The following is a 21,557-nucleotide window of genomic DNA, read 5'->3' as shown; positions in this document are numbered from 1 at the left end:
TAACTGGTTTTGCTGTCATTAGTGTGGAAAGAATATTCATACCTTTTCACTTTAGATAGCTTTACTTACCCACTTAGGCTTTTCTTCTAAAGAGATGTAGCCTACTCTTGGATTGATTATTGCTTTTCCTTGATGAAAATTTCCATTTTATCAGTTTCTGAAAAGTTAAACAAAAGTCATTTAATACTTTGAGGAATGCATTTTATTTTACCCTTGAAGTACTGTGCTATTAGTTTTAGTTAACAGTCCATCCTAAAGGAAATCAACCCTGAATATTCACTGGAAGGACTGATGCTGAAGCTGAAACTCCAATACTTTGGCCACCTGATGTGAAGAACTGACTCATTGGAAAAGACCCTGATGCTGGGAAAGACTGAGGGCAGGAGGAGAAGGGGACAGCAGAGGATGAGATGGTTGGATGTCATCACCGACTCGATGGACATGAGTTTGAGCAAGCTACGGGAGATGGTGAAGGACAGAGAAGCTAGGCATGCTGCAGTCCACGGTCTCGAAAAGAGTCAGACATGACTGAGTGACTGAACAACAACTGCTTACTATGCTTCTGTTGGAAGTTCCAACCTCCAAATTGTGCGCCCTTCATAATTAGAGACAAAATCAGAGAAGACCACTTTAAGATAGAAACTAGCAAAATTAAGCAATTGATTTATTTAGAGGTGCTAATATCATAATGTTGGTTTCTGAGCTATGGCAGGAACAGAGCATTTTAGAATACTCACTGCCTTCTCTGTGTTGAGCAGAACTTGTAAGGTATATCATAATTTTTTTCCCCCAGATTTTCTTTTTCTGTCCAGTCTGTGGGACTTGAGTGAACTTAGAAAGGAGTTCAGAGTTGATTTTTAAAGGTAAGCTATTTTTAACAATTATTTCATTGAAGTATGGTTAATTTACAGTGTTGTGTTAATTTCTACTCTACAGGAAAGTGATTCAGTAACACATATATATATTCTTCACATATTCTTTTCCATTATGGCTTATCATAGGATATTGAATATAGTTCCCTGTGCTATGCACCAGGACCTTCTTGTCTATTCTTTCTTTTTTTATTTTATTATTTTTTTTATTTCTGGTTGCACTGGGTCTTTGTTGCTGCACCCAGGCGTTCTCTAGTTGCATGAGCAGGGGCTACTCTTGACTGCAGTGCATGGGCTTCTCTTTTGGTGGCTTCGCCTCGTTGTGGAGCACAGGCTCTAGACACACAGGCTTCAGTAGTTGCGGTGTGTGGGCTCAGTAGCTGCAGCTCTCGACTTCTAGAGCTTGCGCTCAGCAGTCATGGTGCACAGTCTTAGCTGCTGCACAGCATGTGGAATCTTCCCAGCACAGGGATGGAACTCACGTCCCCTATGTTGGCAGGTGGATTCCTATCCACTGCGCCACCAGGCAAGTCCAGGAAGCTTGTATCTTTTAGTGAATATTGGTCAACTAGCAAGAACACTTAATACTTATAATTTGCTTTTGATTTAATCCTTTTATTTTTATTTCTGGAATATCCTCTCATCAGAAAAATCCTGAGCTTTTCCCCTCCAGCATGTGCTTTACCAGAAAAATCAGTTTCACTTTCTTGCGGTTTAATCTGGCACAAGTTACTTAGTACTATCTCATGAATTGTAAAAAAAAAAAAAACATATATATATATATATAGTGCATAGAAAATGGTAGGATAGTACCTGTGTACAATAAGCACTCAATAAATGTTAGTTCTTATGATCATTAGTAGTGATTTATTTCTATCAAGCTTCTTGATTAAATTTTCTCAGTGGTTTTATTTTTTCACCTTACTTTCCTATAATCTGAGCTCCATCCTCTTTACTTTCCTGAAACATCTACTTCTTACCTGCTAACAAGAAGTAATTCTGCTTACTAATTCAATTCCATTTCTCTTGCTCATTGACCTCTCTGCTTGATTTGTAGCTTTCGCCACATGAATACATATGTACTTTAAACATTTTAACTTACACTCCCATATATTCACTTGCCAGTCTTTTGATGTAGGGCCAAGACCTTTACTTTGAATATGAGTCTACTGTTTGGGGTTTAGCACGCCTCCTTCTGCCATAAACCACATCAATAGTGTATCACCTATGACTTTCAGTTTTTACTTCCTTAAAGTGAACAAGACCTTCAAAACTGGTACAGAGTGCTCTTGATGCAGAATTCTGCTGGGTTTTATAACTTATCCAACTCACCATCCACCTTTTCCAGTTGTCTCTCTCACCCACACCTAATTCACAACAGCTTTTAAAAACTGATTTGCCTTTGTTATTAATAAAGCTTTCCATTTAATTTTTAATAGAGAGAACTTTATTTTTCTTCCACTCATACTTCATCATGTTATGCAACATTTAATTAAACTAGAACAACTGGAACAAACAGGTTTGTGAACCAGCGTTGACTCAACACCTGGGAGCAGAAATGTCTAGCAGAATCAAAGTCTAACCCAAAGATTCAGTGTGCAGTGGGCGTCTGGACATCCGTGTCCTCTCTGGAGGCAGAGGAGAGCACTGATTAATCGGGTAAGTGGTGCTAAGTGGTGGAAAGAGCTTCTATTGTCTAATTATTCTTGAAAGAACTTTCATGAAAAATGAGGTGGCAAAGTTAAAGAATTCATAAAAAATGACTGAGACTGGCTTTGTAATGAGAATAACATAGCTTACTCTGCTTACTTACTGCAATAAACTATTGTAAACAATAAAAATGAAATATCTTCCAATACTCTTTTTTAAATATTTATTTATTTGGCTGTGTCAGGTCTTAGTTGCCGAACTCGGGATCTTTATTCCGTCTTTGCGAGAGCTTTTGTTGTGGCACACAGACTCTCTAGTTGCAAAGCCCAGGCTTAATTGCTTCTTGACAAGTGGGATCTTAGTTCCCAGGGATTGAACGGGAACCAGTCTGAAAATGAAGCTTAACACTAAGAGGAAGATCTGAGAGCTAGGTCTGGCGACAGTATTTGAGCTTTGTGGGTTTTTAAAAAATATATTTATTTATTTTTGGCTGTGTTGAGTATTAGTTGTGGCATCAAGCTTTGAATAATATTATGATTATCCCTGGACCCACCAATGGTCTTTCCAGTTTCCCTTTTTAATGAAATCAGTTTCTCTTGAATTTTTCTTCACTTGCAATGTGAAGAATCTGCATTGACAAGAGTAGAAATCTCCTATTCCTCTCCTGAAAGGAACTGGGGACGGCCAGGAACCAGTGTGGTTGGTCTTGTCTGCTGGGCTCTGAACCGCCCTGTGCTCTTCTGTGTTGCAGTGCTGCTTTCATTCCATGTGTTCTGTTCCGAGATGTCTGATTCGTTTTGTTTCTTTTTGATATATCCTAGTCTTTGCTCATGAACGAATTCAAATTATGGTCTTTATACACTTAGACTTTATTGATTGATGTGTAGCAGGAAATTGTTCATATGTTTACTGGCTTTCTACTCCCAGAAACTCCTATTAGCCCAAGGAGAAACTCATAAATTCACTTCAAGTTTATACCCCAGGAAAGTGATGCTAGAGGAGGAAAAACGTTAAATATTGAACTTTTTGTTTCAAAATCCTTGCTAAGCAAAAATATATTATTCATTAGAGCCAGTTTTCATGGCGGGGTAGGGCGGGGTGCTTCCCTGGTGGCCTTGTAGTAAAGAAACCATTTGCCAGTGCAGGAGATATGGGTTCGATCCCTGGGTCAGAAAGATCCCCTGGACAAAGAAATGGCAACCCCCTCCAGTATTCTTGCCTAGGAAATCCCATGGACAGGGGAGCCTGGAGGGCTACAGTCCATGCAGTCACAGAGAGTTGGACATGATTTAGCAATTAAAACAACTTTTGTGTTTGATGAAGGTGATAAAGATTTTACAAAATTAGAAGACAAATGCAAGAATATTCATTGCACAATTGTTTGCAATAGCGAAAATAAAAAACATCCATCAAAAATGGAATAGATAAGAGTATGTGGTGTACTCATATGACTGTGATAGCAGTTGGAAGGTATGTTCTTTCAGGAACAGTATGTCAGACATTATTTGACTGACTTATTAACATTCCTAACTCCTGTCTCCATTTGCCATCTCCTCTGTAGAAGATATAAAAGCTCAACACTCCCTTCCCAAACTCCATTGCACCTGGATCTTTGGATAATAAAGATTAAGAAAATACAGGGACTTCCCTGGTGATCCAGTAGCTAAGGCTCTATGCTCCCAATGCAGGGGGCCTAGGTTCAACCCCTGGCCAGGGAACTAGATCCCACGTGCCCCAACTAAGACCTGGCACAGTCAGATGAATAAATAAATATTTTTTAAAAGATCAATGAAATATAAATGGAAATTTGTTGGGGGATTTTCAAGACAAATGTAGTTGGCGCTGCCTTTCCCCCCAGCATACAATCAGAAAGGAAAGGAAATGCCAAAAGAAATACAGAGATTCTGGTCCTAACATTACTGAGCCATGGAAAAAATGCCAACATCCCTTTACCTCTAGAGTATTTGCTATGTGGGGGAAAAAAATCCTTGTTTAAGTAACTCTTTTTTTAAAGTGAAAGTCGCTCAGTTGTGTCCAATTCTTTGGGACCCCATGGACTATACAGTCCATGGAATTCTCCAGGCCAGAATACTGGAGTAGGTAGCCTTTCCCTTTTCCAGGGGATCTTCCCAACCCAGGGATCAAACCCAGGTCTCCCGCATTGAAGGTGAATTCTTTACCAGCTGAGCCACAAGGGAAGCCCAAGAATACTGGAGTGGGTAGCCTATCCCTTTTCCAAGGGATCTTCCTGACCCAGGAATCGAACTGGGGTCTCCTGCATTACAGGCATATTCTTTACCAAGTGAGCTAGTTACTTCAGGGAAGTAACTCTTGGTTGGATTTTACACTATTCTCAGCCAAAAGCATCACTAACTAGTACACTGTAACAATATGGATATATCTCAAAAGTAAGGTCACGTGTGTGCTCAGTCACTCTGTCACGTCTGACTCTGCAACCCCCTGAACTGTAGCCTGCCAAGGGGCTCCTCTGTCCATGGAATTTTCCAGGCAACCATATTGGAATGGGTTGCCATTTCCTACCCTAGAAGCCTAACAGGCTACAGTCCATGGGGTCACAAAGAGCTGGACACAAGTGATCACACACACACACACACATGCCAGGGGATCATCCCAACCCAGGAGTCTTCTGTGTCTCCTGCATTGGCAGGCAGATTTTACCATTGCATCACCTGGGAAGACCAAAACTAATGTTACAAGATATAAAATGAATAATGTTAAATGAAAACAAATTGATATGGTCATAGCACATTGTTATACAAATTTGAACACATGTAAGGCAATACTTTATATTGCTAAAGTAATATAATTTGGGTAATATACAGAAAATATAAGGTAATTTAAAGTCTAAAATCTAAAAAGTGCACGGAAAAAGTACAAACACATCAAGGCAGTGATATTTTTGGAGGAGAGGAAACAGGTCATAACACTCTGGAATGCCTAATGAGAGGTAAAGGGACATCAAATTCATCTGTGATATTTTTCTTCTTTGAAACAGAACAAAAAAGTATAACAAAAATGGTAACAATCTTCAATCCTTGGTAGTAAGGACAAGGTGTTCATTTTATTACTTTCTATATTTTTCTGTATTTAAAAACATTTCTCAAAGAGACAAAGTGAATGATTCTACAGGCTACATGAGGAGAACAACTAATGGAGAAACTTCAGAGCTTAGATACTGGGTGTGTCCAAGAGACCCTTTCATTTTGTGCCTCATCCTCTTTGCAAAGCTAAGCCTGTGGAAAGTCAATCGAATTCCTCCAGATTGTTTGAGGATCGGATGCAGTAGGGGATGTGCCTCATTTTCTTGGGAAGGTAATCACAAGCCTCTAAACCTTACCCTCTAAGCTGGCTTAAAACTCAACATTCAAAAAACGAAGATCACGGCATTGAGTCCCATCACATCATGGCAAATAGGTGGGGAAAAAGTGGAAACAGTGACAGATTTTCTTAGGCTCTAAAATCACTTCAGACAGTGACTGCAGCCAGGAAATTAAAAGACGCTTGCTCCTTAGAAGAAAAGCTATGATAAACCTAGACAGCATATTAAAGAGCAACTTGATTCTAACCTGTCTTGGGTCTACATGTTTGTGGGCAGCATGTGCTTGTGCTTGGTCACTTAGGTGAGTCCAGCTGTTTGGGATCCCATGGGCTGCAGCCCGTCAGACTGCTCTGTCCATGGAGATTCTCCAGGCAAGAATACTGGAGTGAGTTACCATGCCCTCCTCCAGAGGATCTTCCCAACCCAGGGATTGAACTCAGGTCTTCCACATTGCAGGGGGAATTCTTTACCGTCTGAGCCAGCAGGGAAGCCCATAAATACTGGAGCAGGTAACCCTATCCCTTTTCCAGGGGATCTTCCCCAGCCAAGAATCGAACTGGGGTCTCCTGAATTGAGGCAGATTCTTTCCCAGCTGAGCTACCAGGGAAGCCCTGTAGGCAGCATACAGTTAACTTTTTGCACTGGGTGGGGTTCCAGTCTCTGCAAAACACTTCAAAGGACATGACTCAGAATATTATCCATAGTCCTTGAGGAGGAACTAAAAGTCCTTGACTCATTTAATGGCTAAAGTACTATTATTTTGCCTCGCTTGTTTTCCTTCCTTTCTGCATTTTCTCACTTCCCTGATTTTTTAAAATTATTTTTATTTATTTATTTCTGGCTGCACAGGGTCTTTGGTGCTGTGCGTGGGCTTTCTCTAGTTTTGGTGAGTGGGGGCGGTGTCTGGGCTTCTCATTTCGGTTGTTTTTCTTGTTGCAGAGCACAGGCTGTGGGCAGGCTTCAATAATTGTGGTGCACAGGCTTATTTGCTCCGCAGCACGTGGAATCTTCCTGGACCAGGGATCAAACCGATGTCCCCTCCATTGGTTGGCAGATTCTTAACCACTGCACCACTGGGAAAGTCCTCAATTCTCTGATTAAATTAAAGCTTTGAAACTCAGAGAAAACCTAGAAGGCTGACGTTTTCCACAGACAAGAGGCAGGCAGAGGGTATGTGGCGGATCTGTCCTGGGAAGACCCCCTAGGGTCTTGCCCAGTTACAGATTTGTTATACAAATACAGGAGTGTCTCATGGAATCTGAAGGCAGGACCCTGAATAGGGACTTGTCAGGAACCAAGACAATTGTTCTTTTTATATTTCTAGGAGCATAAAGTGTGTCAACTATGCCTTTCTCCGCAGACCAGCCCTTCATTTGCTCATCAGCACACAGTCACTCAGCAAATATGTATTGAATTCTTACCTTGGACTAAGGCTGTTCAAGGCACTGTGGCTAGAGAAGAACACATATCCCCAAAATGTTCGTCTAAGCCTTTCGAACTGACACGTTCTTTTGATTCCAAGAGCCCAAAATTTTTGGACTTCCTGTTTCTATTTCTCAATCCCACTTCTACAGGTTCGAGTGAAGGTCTTACAACTCCAGAGAAAATTGGTTTTAGGTTGGAGCGGTGCAGACTCCTGACCTAGTATCAGCAGAGGGCACCAGTGAGCCTGAGGAGCAGTGAAAGCGTTCTGGAGCCCAGTCAGACCTCTGTTCTGACTGCTGTGTTCCAGGTGCCCCTCAGGTGTGCAGAAAGTCGTCTGTGAGGTTTCAGGTTAAGGCCTGGAGTTGGGAGCCTGGTCCCAACCAGGTGACCATGGTGAGATAACTAGCCTTCCTGAAAAACATGGAGAGGGACTTTCCTGTGGTCCAGTGGCTAAGACTCTGTGTTCCCAACGCAGGGGGCCTGGGTTTGATCCCTGGGCAAGAGAGCTAGATCTCACATGCCACAACGAATGATCCTGCATGCCACAATGAAAATCAAAGATTCTGAGTTTAGCAACTAAGATCCAGCATAGCCAAATAAATAAATACATTTAAAAAAAAAAAGTGGAGAAAGAGTTAAAGTTAGTATCTGCTGGGAAACTGAAGTAGAAAACCAAACCAACAGTGCAAACAGAATGTCACGCTAAAGGGAACAGACTGAGACACAAAAAAAACAAACAGATACAAAGGAAGGAGACAAACAAGAGTCAACAAGATGAGCAAGCGCATTTAGAAGGTTTATTATTCAAAATTAAATCCAGAGGAAGGACAGACATAAGGCCTGGTTGATCCGGTGATTCAGTGATGTGGTGGGACCCTTCGCTTTCTTCATTTCGAGTTATAAGGAAGTCCACGTTGCACGCTTCCCCAGTGTGGTGAGAGAAGAAGAATGACTTTCCACAACTCTTTCTCAAGTGGAGAAAGTGAAAGTGAAAGTGAAGTCACTCAGTTGTGTCCGACTCTGTGCGACCCCACAGACAGCAGCCCACCAGGCTCCACTGTTCCTGGGGTTCTCCAGGCAAGAACACTGGAGTGGGTTGCCATTTCCTTCTCCGATGCATGAAAGTGAAAAGTGAAAGTGAAGTCGCTCAGTCGTGTCCAACTCCTAGCAACCCCATGGACTGCAGCCCACCAGGCTCCTCTGTCCATGGGATTTTCCAAGCAAGAGTACTGGAATGGGGTGCCATTTCCTTCTCCATGAAGTAGCTTACAGGAGATTAACTTTTATTTTTAGAAATTTTCATTTAAAAAATATTTGGGGACTTCCCTGGTGGTCCAGTGGATAAGACTCTGTGTTCGCAACTCAGGAGGCTCGGGTTTGATCCCTGGTCAGGGAACTAGATTACCACAGGCCGCAACTAAGAGTTCACATGCCACAAAAGACCTGATGTAGCCTAAAAAATAAATAAATATTAAAATTTTTTTTATTTATTTCTGGCTGCACTAGGTCTTCGTTGCTGAGCAAGGGCTTTCTCTAGTGTCGGTGAGCAAGGGCTACTCTCTGGCTGCAGTGCTCAGCTTCTCACTGTGGTTGCTTCTACTGTTGCAGAGTTCTAGGTCATACGGGTTTCAGTAACTGTGGCCTATCATCTTGGTTGTCCTTGGGTATGTGGACTCATCCTGCACCATTGACTGAACCCGTGTCCTCTGCATTGGCAGGTGGATTCTTAACCACTAGAACACTGAGGAAGTCTGAGATTACTTTTAGATTAGTGGTTCTTAACCACAAGGCCGTTTTCTCTGAGGAAACTTTGGGCAATGTCTCGAGACATTTCTGGTTGTCACAGGTGGAATAAAGGGGTGCTATTGGCATCTAATGCTAGTTGGGTAGAGATCAGGGATGCTACTAAATATCTTGCAATGCACAGGACACCCCCTCCCCCTACTGAAGCTCCAGAACAAAGAATTATCCTGTCCAAAATGTCAAGAGTGTCGGGGAATTCCACAGTGGCCCAGTGGTTAGGACTCTGCACTTCCACTGCCAGTGACATGGATTCAGTCCCTGGTCAGGGAACTGAGATCCTGCAAGCCCCAAGGCACAGCCAAAAATATAAAAACAAAGTGTCAAGAGTGTTGAGACTGGGAACCCTGTTTTAGACCAAGTAGACTCACGTCTCTGAAGCACCCAGCCTGGGTATGGGAGGGCTGCTGGTAATGAGTGGTCAGAGAAACAGGTGTTCCATATGCTCTTATGGTCAGTCATGTCCAACTCTTTGCAACCCCATGGACTGTAGCCCATGAGGCTCCTCTGTCCATGGGGTTTTCCAGGCAAGAATACTGGAGTGGGTTGCCATTTCCTTTTCCAGGGGATCTTCCCGACCCAGGGATGGAAACCAAGTCTCTTCCAACTCTTGCACTGATGGGCGGATTCTTTACCACTGCCAAAGGAGGAGGATGTTAAGATAAACATGGGACTTCCCTGATGGTACAGTGGATAAGAATCCATCTGCCAGTATAGGGGTTGAGGGTTCAATCCCTGGTCCAGGAAGATCCTACATGCCTCAAGGCAACTAAGCCCAAGAGCCACAACTACTGAGCCTGAGTGCTGCAACTACTGAAGCCTGAGCACCTAGAGCCCATGCTCCACAACAAGAGAAGCCATCACAGTGAGAAGCAGTTTGGGGAGAATCAGTTCATTTCCGTTGCTCTGTCATGTCTGACTCTTTGGGACTCCATGGACTGCAGCTCACCAGGCCTGCCTGTCCATCACCAACTCCCGGAGTTCACTCAGACTCACTCATGTCCATCGAGTCAGTGATGCCATCCAGCCATCTCATCCTCTGTCGTCCCCTTCTCCTCCTGCCTTCAATCTTCCCCAGCATTAGGGTCTTTTCCAATGAGTCAGTTCTTGGCATCAGGTGGTCAAAGTATTGCCATTTCAGTTTCAGCATCAGTCCTTCCAATGAATATTCAGGATTGATCTCCTTTAGGATGAACTGGTTGGATCTCCTTGCAGTCCAAGGGACTCTCAAGAGTCTTCTCCAACACCACAGCTCAAAAGCATCAATTCTTTGGTGCTCAGCTTTCTATATAGTCCAACTCTCACATCCATACATAACTACTGGAAAAACCATAGCCTTGACTATAGGACGTTTGTTAGCAAAATAATGTCTGCTTTTTATTATACTGTCTAGGTTGATCATAGCTTTTCTTCCAAGGAGTAAGCATCTTTTAATTTCCTGGCTGCAGTCACCATCTGCAGTGATTTTGGAGCCCCAAAAGATAAAGTCTGACACTGTTTCCACTGTTTCCCCATCTATTTGCCATGAAGTGATGGGACCAGATGCCATGATCTTAGTTTTCTGAATGTTGAGCTTTAACATTCTTAAAGAGCTTCACTCTCCTCTATCACTTTCATCAAGAGGCTCTTTAGTTTTCTTGACTTTCTACCATAAGGGTGGTGTCATCTGCATATCTGAGGTTACTTTTATTTCTCCTGGCAATCTTGACTCCAGCTTGTGCTTCATCCAGCCCTGCATTTCGCATGATGTACTCTGCATATAAGTTAAATAAGCAGGGTGACAATATACAGCCTTGACGTACTCCTTTTCCTATTTGGAACCACTCTGTTATTACATGTCCAGTTCTAACTGTTGCTTCCTGACCTGCATAAGATTTCTCAAGAGGCAGGTCAGGGGTCTGGTATTCCCATCTCTTTCAGAATTTTCCACAGTTGTGGTAATCCAAACGGTAGGTGCTGGGAGAGAATGGACACATGTATATATATGGCTGAGTTCCTTCACTGTTCACCCGAAACTGTTCCAACATTGTTAATCAGCTCTACCCACAATACAAAAAAAAAAAAAAAAAAGGTGTTGTTTGTTTGTTTTTTTAAAAAAAAGCACATGTACCAAAACTAGAGAGGAGCCCCCACTCACTACGACTAGAGGAAGTCTTCATACAGCAATGAAGACCTAACACAGCCAAGAATAAATAAATAAATATAAATAATTTTTTTTTTAATGCTGACAGGAGATACCCAAAAGAGGGTAAAAAGTGATAGAGAGAGGGGGAGTGTGGATGGTCCCTGAGAAGAGAATGCTATCTACAGCAGTGTTTCTCAAACTTTATTATTCACCTGGGGATCTTGGACTCAACAGTGGGATTGAGCCAACAGGTCTAACAAGCTCCCAGGTGATGCCAGTGATGCGTCATGGGCTCCACTTTGAATAGCAAGAATTTAGAGCTGCTGCTGCTGCTAAGTCGCTTCAGTCGTGTCCAACTCTGTGCGACCCCAGAGACGGCAGCCCACCAAGCTCCCCTGTCCCTGGGATTCTCCAGACAAGAACACTGGAGTGGGTTGCCATTTCCTTCTCCAATGCATGAAAGTGAAAAGTGAAAGTGAAGTCGCTCAGTCGTGCCCATCTCTTAGCGACCCCATGGACTGCAGCCCACCAGGCTCCTCCATCCATGGGATTTTCCAGGCAAGAGTACTGGAGTGGGGTGCCATTGCCTTCTCTGAAGAATTTAGAGCAGTGGGTCTCAAACTGAAGGGTGCATCAGAAGCACCTCATGGGCTTGCTGAAACAGGTTTCTGGGACCCACTCCCAGAGTTTCTGCTTCAGTACTTCTGGAATGGGGCACAAGAGTTTGCATTTCTAATAAACTCCAAGGTGCTGCTGATGCTCCCAGTCCAGGGATCATATCTGAGAGCCATCGATTCAGCATGGAAGTGAAGAGAATCACCTCAGAAGCAAGACAGCTTCACCATTGAGGAGATAAGGAAAATGCAGACAAGTTTGTAGGTTTGGGGGGCGGTAGGAGGCTGAGGGGCGCTTCCCTGGTAGCTCAGCTGCTAAAGAATCTGCTGGCAATGCCAGAGACCCTGGTTCAATTCCTAGGTTAGAAAGATCCACTGGAGAAGGGATAGGCCGCCCACTTAAGTACTCTTGGGATTCCCTGGTGGCTCAGCTGGTAAAGAATCCACCTGCCATGAGGGAGACCTGGGTTCAATCCTTGGGTTGCGAAGATCCTCTGGAGGAGGGCATGGCAACCCACTCCAGTATTCTTGCCTGGAGAATCCCCACGGACAGAGGAGCCTGGTGGGCTACAGTCCATGGGATCGTAAAAAGTCGGACATGACCTGAGCAACCAGGCACAGCACAGCACAGGAGGCTGAGGAATTTACTGCCCATTGGCCTATACCTTCTCAGTGAAATAGAAGTGAAATCAGCTGAGAGCAAGGGAGAGCTTGATGGGATAAGGAGCTGTAAATATTAGGTGCAGGCTTATGACTTTCTAATTAGCCCTTCTCGTAACCCAAAAAGTCAATTTATTTTGTTACTGATTAAAGGAACATTTTTCAATTACTTCATCCAGACAAGCTGACCAGAAAGTTATGTGGTGCAGTGGAAGAAAGATTAAGATTTTATTAAGATTTTCCTGTGGCTGGTAACTAGAAGCATCTGCTTTGGAAAGGGCCAAGCCTGCAGGCAGATTCTTAACCACTGAGCCACCTGGGAAGCCCATAATAATGGTTACTATTTGTTGAAGGCCTATTTCATGCTAGATCCCTAGTATACTATAGGGTTAATATAATAGCTCTGCAAAGGTAAATAGTAATACATCCTTTAACAGACAAAAATCTGAAGTTAAAATTTTGTTTGAAGTGAGGAATTCCCTAGCGAACCAGTACTTAGGACTTGGCACTTTCACTGCCAGGGCCTGGGTTCCATCTCTGGCTGAGGATCTAAGATCCTACAAGCCACTGAAAGTGAAAGTGAAGTCGCTCAGTCGTGTCCGACTCTTTGTGACCCCATGGACTGTAGCCTACCAGGCTCCTCCGTCGGTGGGATTCTCCAGGCAAGAGTACTGGAGTGGGTTGCCGTTTCCTTCTCCAGGAGATCTTCCCAAACCAGGGATCGAACCTGCCAGACACTTTACCATCTGAGCCAAAAAAAGAAAACAAAAATTTTTTTTTTTTTTTTTTGCTTGAGGTCAACAAAGTTTCCCTATTTCCCAAATTTTAGATGGAAAAATATTATTTCTAAACAAAGTATTATACACTGAACCTTGAGTGAACGACTAACACACGCACATACTTCCCAACTTTGGGATCTATCAATCTCCCTAACAGGGCTGTACCTTCAGTTTTTGAGGTGTTATTTAACATCCAGTTCTGAGTAGTTAAGGGTAATCCTATTCAGCACTTTTTCTACTGCAGCATAGTAAAAAGAAAGTGAAAGTGAACGTTGCTCAGTCCTGTCTGACTCTTTAGGATCCCATGAACTGTACAATCCATGGAATTCTTCAGGCCAGAATACTGGGGTGGGTAGCCTTTCCCTCCTCCAGGGGATCTTTCCCAACCCAGGGATTGAACCCAGGTCCCCTGTATTGCAGGCAGATTCTTTACCAGCTGAGCCACAAGGGAAGACATAGTAGGGAAGAACAGTAAAGAGACAGGAGGAAACAAACTCACAAATATAGTACAAAAACATAAAATCCCCAAGGAACAGTGACCATGTCATGGAGATTAGACCTGAGAAAATATTCAGAAGATGGAGTGAAATGAGGATATGTCAGAACTGTTGGGTAATTTGATGAAGATGATGGTAGGAAGTGAGGGAGACCAGGGAGAGTCTCTGTTTAAAAGAAAGACATTTTCCTCCACCTCATCTGTCAGTGGACTGATTTCCCCACCTTCATTTCAGAAGCTTGAATCTCATACAGACATTTCAGTGAGTGACTTTTCTGGGACATGTTCCATGGGACGGAGGATGAAGAATTCTCCCTCTCCTCCCCCCCCTCCTTTTCTTTTTTAAAACACTTGCTTATTTATTTGGCGGTGCCAGGTCTTAGATGAGGCATGAAGGATCCTTAGTTGCAGTATGCAGAATCTTTGTTGGGGCATGTGGGGGATCTAGTTCCCTGACCAGGGATCGAACCTGGGGTCCCTGCATTGGGAGGATGGGGTCCTAGCCACTGGACCGCCAGGGAAGTTCCTCCCCCACCTCCCTTTCAACAGACATAACTTCCTATCCAATTCAAGATGAAAGAAAGGATAGTCACTCAGCCCCTCCTGTTCTCTGAGGCAGGAGAATCTCAGCCCCACCCCATCCCCCAGTTTTCTGACTCTTGAAATGTGAAGGGAAGGAAGAATGGCTGAGATCTTCTAGGCTTTTCAGTCCTTTGGCGACTTCATCTACTTTCTTTGGTCACACGGAGTCCCTCTTTCATTGGACAAGAAATGAACACACGTTGAACACGTACTGTCCACAATGGCTTGGAAGTTACTGAGCGATAGAGCCAAACTAGACCTGCTCCAACACGATTACCCAGCTCCCCAGCCTGCATGTCATGATACAGAATCCACTGAGACCTTATCTGAAATTAGCTATACTCAGAATATCAGAGGAACCTGAACAGGGCACTAGAGTTTCATGTAGAAGCTAACTGAACTCACTTATCATTCTTGGGTTTTATCCCAAATATGGGCAGCTCATCTTTTAACTTCTGTATCTCCCTCTCTTTCCTTTTATTTTTTTTGATGTGGGCCATTTAAAAAGTATCTTTATTGAATTTATTACAATATTGCTTCTGTTTTTATAATATATTTGGGGTTCTTTTTTGGGCCCTGAGGCATGTGGAATGTTAGCTCCCTGGCCAGGGATGGAACTCACACCTCTTGCACTGGAAGATGAAGACTTAACCACTGGACTGCCAGGGGGGTCCCCATACTTCTCTTTTCCTCTCCTGTACTTTCGGGCCAATGCCACTTTACTCTCTCTTTCCTGACTCATCCTCCCACGCTCCCTTCCCCAAAATATTTTTCTGCTGTGCCTTCTGGATATTTACTCCCATTATAAACAAACTCCTCCACATTCTTTTCTCCTCTATAATCTTCCCTCCCTCCCTTCTTGTTTTATCTTGAAAATCCTACTTCTGGGACTACTCTTTTGAAGTTAGGTGGCTCAAGATCTCCCACAATCCATACATCGTAGGGGCTGGAGGGAGTTCTGCTTTTTTTTTTTTTTTTCCATTTCCATTATTACCAAACCAGTACTCCTCTCAGATGGGTAAAAATTCCTCCACCACTTTTCTTCTCATCCACCGGTTTATGGTTCTAGACTGCATTTATAAGAGCTTGTAGCCCCTGGCTCCTGTCTACTGCTAACCCCCGTCCTTGCCAGCACCCTGATAACTTCATCTTCCCTTGAAAGAAACATGAAATCTCATGGTTATGAGCCACACTTCAGTGACTTATGCAACTCAAGTGACATATAGTTTCACTCCAGGGAAAGTGGACTCACCCATGACCATGCAAGAAACTGCTCCCCGTTAGAAATCTTTGGGCGATCCCCTGGCAGTCCAGTGGGAGAAGGCAATGGCACCCCACTCCAGTACTGTTGCCTGGAAAATCCCATGGACGGAGGAGCCTGGTAGGCTGCAGTCCATGGGGTCGCTAAGAGTCAGACACGACTGAGCGACTTCACCTTCACTTTTCACTTTTCATGCATTGGAGAAGGAAATGGCAACCCACTCCAGTGATCTTGCCTGAAGAATCCCATTGACGGAGAAGCCTGGTAGGCTGCAATCCATGGGGTCGCCAGAGTCGGACACGACTGAAGCAACTTAGCAGCAGCAGCAGCTGGCAGTCCAGTGGTTAGGAGTCTGTATTTCTAGGGGCCCTGGTTCAACCCTGTGGTCGGGGAACTAAGATCCTGCAAGCTGCAAGGTGTGGCCAAATGTTAAGTAAAAATAATAATAAAACAAAATGGAGATCTTTGACTTCAGTGTACCTACCATTCTCTATTTCTACCTCTTCCAAACCCTAGCTTTTATTACTGTTTTGAGATCGTACAGAGTCCTGTAGGTTCTTTTTTTTTTTGCCAGCTTTGAGGTTTGACCGACCCAAAAAAGGCATAGGGGTTCTTTTATTTTGTTGAAATATAGTTGATATACAATGTTGTGTAAATTTCTAGAGACATGTAGGTTCTTGATCTTTCTTTTCTCAACACATCAGCTCCATTACTGCCAAACTTCCCTTGCTCTGTAGTCTGACCTCCCTGGTTATCACCTCAACTAGTCCTTGAGGAGCACTCTCACTTCCCGCATCCCTTCCTTCTTCTGTTGTTACTGAAAGGTGTGGGGAGGGGTATACAGGTCTGCTTGCCACTCAAAAGCCGGTAAACAGGCCGGGTCGCTGGAAAGGAAAGTTTGCTTTATTTCAGATGCCGGCAACTGGGAGGGAGAGTGGCCGACCCTGTCCAAAGGCCGACTCCCCCCCAGCCCGACAATCAGGGGGTGAAGGTTTTTATAGACAGAGTGGGGGGGATTACAGGCAGAAAGAGTACAGTCATCTCTAACAGTCATCTTCAAATTGGTCATCAGTGGTCTGATCAGCATCATCTTGGTGGTTGTAGGTACAGTTAATCTTCAGTGGGGTGCACTTGTTTCCATTTCTTTGCAGTCAGTTCTCAGAATTGTGGCAGCTCAAGTCCTGGGCACAGTCTGGTCATCATGTAGTTAACTTCTCCACCTGGTGTTTTGGTATCTATAAGACAGCTATAAGACAAGTCACAGGGTATGGCTCAGAATATTATCTATAGCCCTTGAGAAAATATTAAAGGTCCTTGACTATGCTTAATGACTGCATTATTATTATTTAGTCTCCTTGGACTGTTTTCCTTTGTTTCAGTATGTCTCACTTCTCTGATTAAACTTATTAAACCTGTGAAGTTTTTCACAGGCAAAAGTCAGGCAGAAGATACTGTGGGTGGCAGTGGGGGGATCGGGTGAGCAAGGACCATATGGACCTCTGTTTTACTATCAGAAAGTGAAAGTGAAAGTTGCTCTGTCGAGTCCGACTCTTTGAGACCCCATGGACTGTAGTCCATGGAATTCTCCAGGCCAGAATACTGGAGTGGGTAGCCTTTCCCTTCTCCAGGGGAATCTTCCAAACCAGGGATCAAACCCAGGTCTCCCAAATTGCAAGTGGATTCTTTACCAGCTGAGCCACAAGGGAAGTCCAAGAGTACTGGAGTGGGTAGCCTATCCCTTTGCCAGGGGATCTTCCCGACCCAGAAATCGAACCGGGGTCTCCTGCATTGCAGGCACATTCTTTACCAACTCAGCTATGAATTGACATCCAACACCATCTTGAGAACAAATTCGGTGCTGTCTTCTCCGCTCCTGTACCGAGAATGATGAGGAATGCTACAAGAATAAGTACTGCCTCAAATTTCTGGATCTGTGCACCCAGAACAATACTCAAGAACCTCCTTCCTTGTCCTTAGTCGATTCTCCTCCTCTTCCATTCTCTCTACCTTTCCAAGCTTCCCCCATGCACCTCAAGCCCTCTCAAATCCACCTCTCAAACCCAGAGCTTACTCATTAGCTTTTTTTTTTTTTTTAAACTAGTTTTTAAACTTCTTTTTTGCTTTTTTGACACAGGCAGCTGGCGCGGCCTGGCTGACAAGTCCAGAACATTCCAGCCCCAACCTTAACTATTCAATGTTGGCACTTATTTTTTCTTTGCTTTTATTTAGAGGTGCCACGGGGCATGCAGGATCTTAGTTGTCCCACCAGGAACTAAGCCCCCTGCTGTGGAAACTCGGAGTCCTACCCACTGGACCACTAGGAATTCTCTCTTCATCAGTTTTTAAGTCACTTTCATGTTATGCATCTATACAGATATTTATTGGTCAGTTTTACTTATTTTTATTTTTCCCGAATCTTTCGCTTAATCCAGATTTCCAACATATTTCTTTTACATCTGCAGATTGAAAGTGACTGAATCATAGAGAAAAGCTGACAAAAGAGATGGAAGAAAAAGATCACTTTGCTCCCCCTTTTGACCCACCAGCGCTGCTCAGTTGTTTGAGCTAATAATCCTTTTTCCCTGAAGATAGTTTAAATTGGATTTCTGACATGACCTAAAGTATCTTTGCTAATATCTGTCTCTCTCTATATGCTGTGTCTATCTTTTTCTGCTGTGTTTCATAACAGTCACAGATCCAGTGATTTTCCTCATTATTCATATTTGAGTGAGGATAAGTCTAGATCGGGCTTCCCTAGTGGTTCAGTGGTAAAGAATTAGCCTCCCAGTGCAGGAGACATGAGTTGGAAGATCCCCAGGAATAGGAAATGGCCCAGTCTAGTACTCTTGCCTGGAGAATCCTATGGACAGAGGAGCCTGGTGGGCTACAGTCCATAGTGTTGCAAAGAGTCAGACACAACTGAAGCAACTTAGCACACACGCATGCACTAATACTTTATTAATCACCTCTAGGCCTGTTCCCAGTTATGTGGGGTCCAAAGAGGGGGTCACCATTCACCTAGCTCTCAGCTAGGAGGTTAAGAAGGCTTTGGCTTAGCCCCTCTTCCATCTTGGACCGTCGAGCCTAAAGAGGCAGGTCTGGCCTTTCCTGGGTCAGTAAGGGGCACACACAGGTAGGGGCACAGATGGTGGCCAAGAGCCCAAGCTTGCCATCCATCTGCCAGCCTGGTTGGGTTTAGAGAAAGATTCCCTTGTTGTGGTTCACACTGGGCTTGACTGTGTGACTGCCGGCATCCAGCCAGCAGGACAGACTTCCTCATGCTCCTCTGTGAATTGTAAGACCTGGACCAACCACAGAGCCTCATCCACTGAGCACCCCACAGACAAATCACTGAGGGTGATCTAGGGATCACCCTTGCCATTAATGATAAAGAGGCCCCTGTAGGCAATACCTTCATCTTCCTTGGGACCATAATCATGGGAGAAGTTTCTGGTTACATGGGCCAGCAGGGGGATGTTCCAGGGCCCAAGCCTCCCTCCTTCTGGGGGGTGTTGATCCAAGCCAGGTGAGTGAACTAAGAGTCCACGGAGACGCTCAGTTCAGCTTGTGCAACTCCACAGCACGTTGCTGAAAGCCATGGTCTCTGTGGGGCACACAAAGGTAAATTGCAGATGGGAGAAAAAGCGGGCCCTGTAGTTTCCTTTGTACTCAGAAAGCTTCACTTTCTTGAAGGCACCATCCACCACTGGGGGAACCTGGAATTGCAGGGCAGGTTTTCCAATATGCGCGTTGCTGGATGCCATGACTAAAGCTGCGTGGGCAAGGGTGGGTGCATGGACTCTGCGATGGGCAGACTCCTTTTGGCAGGGCCCCCACTCCAGTATTCTTGCCTGGGAAAATCCCATGGACGGAGAAGCCTGGTGGGCGGCAGTCCATAGGATCACAAAAGAATCGGACGCAACTTAGCGACTAAACAATATCAACAAGTCTAGACCGGCAAACTACAGCCCATGGGCCATATCTGGCCAGTGGCTAATTTTGTTTTTAACGGCCCACAGGTTAAAAATAGTTTTTACATTTTAATGATTATATTTTTAAATAATAAGAGCTCTCACTGTGTCTCTTGGCCCACAAAGCCTAAAATGTTTATCCATCTGGCCCTATAAGAAAAACTTTGCCAATCTAATTTAGAAAGATTTGATAATTGACTATAAATATTCTACATTTATTTTCCTTGGGTCTCTCACTATTTACCTGGCTGCTCTTGGAGTCCTTCATTATGTGGGTTTAAAATATTAAGTTCGGAATGTCAGTTTCCTGCACAGAATTGAGAGGAAGTTAGAGTCATGGGTTGTCTTGTCTAGAAGTTCCTCCGGGTAGACATTTATCTTTTGTTTGTTCAAATTTCTGTTCCAGGTAATAGTTTTTGGTGTCTATTCTCTCGTTTGGTTCTGCTTCTGCTTCATGTTCATGTGTATGGCTTCCTTCCTGGCTGTTTTGTAAGTTGAATTTCCTCATGGGGTCAGTTGCCCCTAAATATAAGGGAACTTCTCTCAGCCCTGAGATGAGCTTCTTGCTTTAATGGGATGTACAGTCAGGGAACGACCTCTCCACAGGTTTTTCTGTTTTCCTGGCCTCCTTTTCGTTCCTCAACTATACACAGGTACTATTAATCTATAGCATTAAAAGAAATTCCAAGTAGGAAATGGCCCCATCTGTCAAAAACACACACATACACACAAACTGCTTTTTCTAGGAGACTATATTTCTCTGTTTAGTGGGTATTAGTGAGGATCTGCTAGGATTTCCTCTATTCAGTTTTCATGACACAACACTAATCTCTTGGAAATGAAAGGTGTAGGTTTTAGTCTTAAATTGAGTCCCAGGTGACAATCATCCAGCAGAAATGATTGTGGTATATATCCATGTCTCCCTTCCCTTGTTTCATCAATGATGTGTATTTTCATCATTGATGTTAATATTCCTTTATTTAAATCAATTACATGGAGATAGAGGAGTTGGTGTATATTTCTTTCACCCACACTCAATCATTGGAGGTTAACAAAAACTCATTAATGACAAAAAACTTCTGTCAGATCATCAACTGGGATCCTGAAAAGGCACAGTTCATGTCCCAGTAGTAAACTCATGAATGGCATGGAAACAATCTGAACTGATTCTTAGGGGAAGGACTGAGACGTCTGGAGATAAGATACTATTGATTGGCTGCACTAATGCCAGGCGAAAGGTCCAGAGCTAAGTAGGAGAGATTAGCGCCTCCTCCCAAATAGCCCACCATGCATTTCCTTCCCCATAGTTAGCAATGGTGGATCAAGAACACACCCTGGATGACAAGCCAGGTAAAAACGAGAACAGGAAGAAGCTACTGGGATTTGTTCCAGCCAGGACACTTGTACAGGGAACTTAACAGTTCTCAAGTTATCACCTTCTGCCCAGGGTGCTTTTCAGTAAGCAGTCTTCTGCTGCGCAGCAGGCTAGTGGAATGGTTTATTTTATTTTATTTTATTTTATTGCGGGGGTGGGGGGGGGTGGGCGTGCTTCACTGCCTCTCTGTTGCTGCACGTGGGCTTTCTGTAGTGGCAGGGGCTACTCTTTGTTGAGGCACACGGGCTTCTCATTCTGGTAGCTTCTCTCTTGCTGAGTGCGGGCTCTAGGGCACTTGGGCTTCAGTAGTTGGAGCACACCGGCCTCGTTGCTTCTCGCATGTGGGATCTTCCCAGACCAGGGGTCAAACTTGTGTCTCCTGCATTGGCAAGGCAGATTCTTTTTTTCTTTTTGGACAGGTAGATTCTTAACCACTGGATCGCCAGGGAAGTTGGATGATCTGATGAATACGTTCCAATTGTTACAGGAAGCGGACCCCTTCCAGGGCCCGAAACCGGGCTCTTCTCTAACACTCAGAAATGAACTGTCTGAGGAGACGCATGTGCTGACAAAGCAAGAGATTTTATAGGGAAAAAGCATCGAGGTG

At 44.0% G+C, this 21,557-nt stretch overlaps 1 protein-coding gene and 1 pseudogene across 1 annotated transcript in view; one reads left to right on the top strand and one right to left on the bottom strand.

The window, feature by feature from the left end:
• The first annotated feature begins 2,413 nt into the window (after positions 1-2,413).
• Positions 2,414-21,557, top strand: part of APPBP2 (amyloid beta precursor protein binding protein 2) — a 133,591-nt gene continuing 114,447 nt past the window's right edge. Inside the window, exon 1 of the mRNA XM_086360505.1 lies at positions 2,414-2,531. The gene's annotated coding sequence lies outside the window, so the exon portion shown is untranslated. The remainder of the gene's footprint in view (positions 2,532-21,557) is intronic.
• On the bottom strand, positions 18,737-19,587 carry LOC147352636 (peroxiredoxin-2 pseudogene; annotated as a pseudogene).

The sequence above is a fragment of the Bos grunniens genome, chromosome 19, assembly GCF_055505025.1.
Source record: "Bos grunniens cultivar Pamir isolate PY7600 chromosome 19, Bosgru_T2T1.0, whole genome shotgun sequence".
NCBI lineage: Eukaryota > Metazoa > Chordata > Mammalia > Artiodactyla > Bovidae > Bos > Bos grunniens.
Note: the sequence above shows the minus strand (reverse complement) of the source record. Positions and strands in the feature narration are given on the sequence as shown.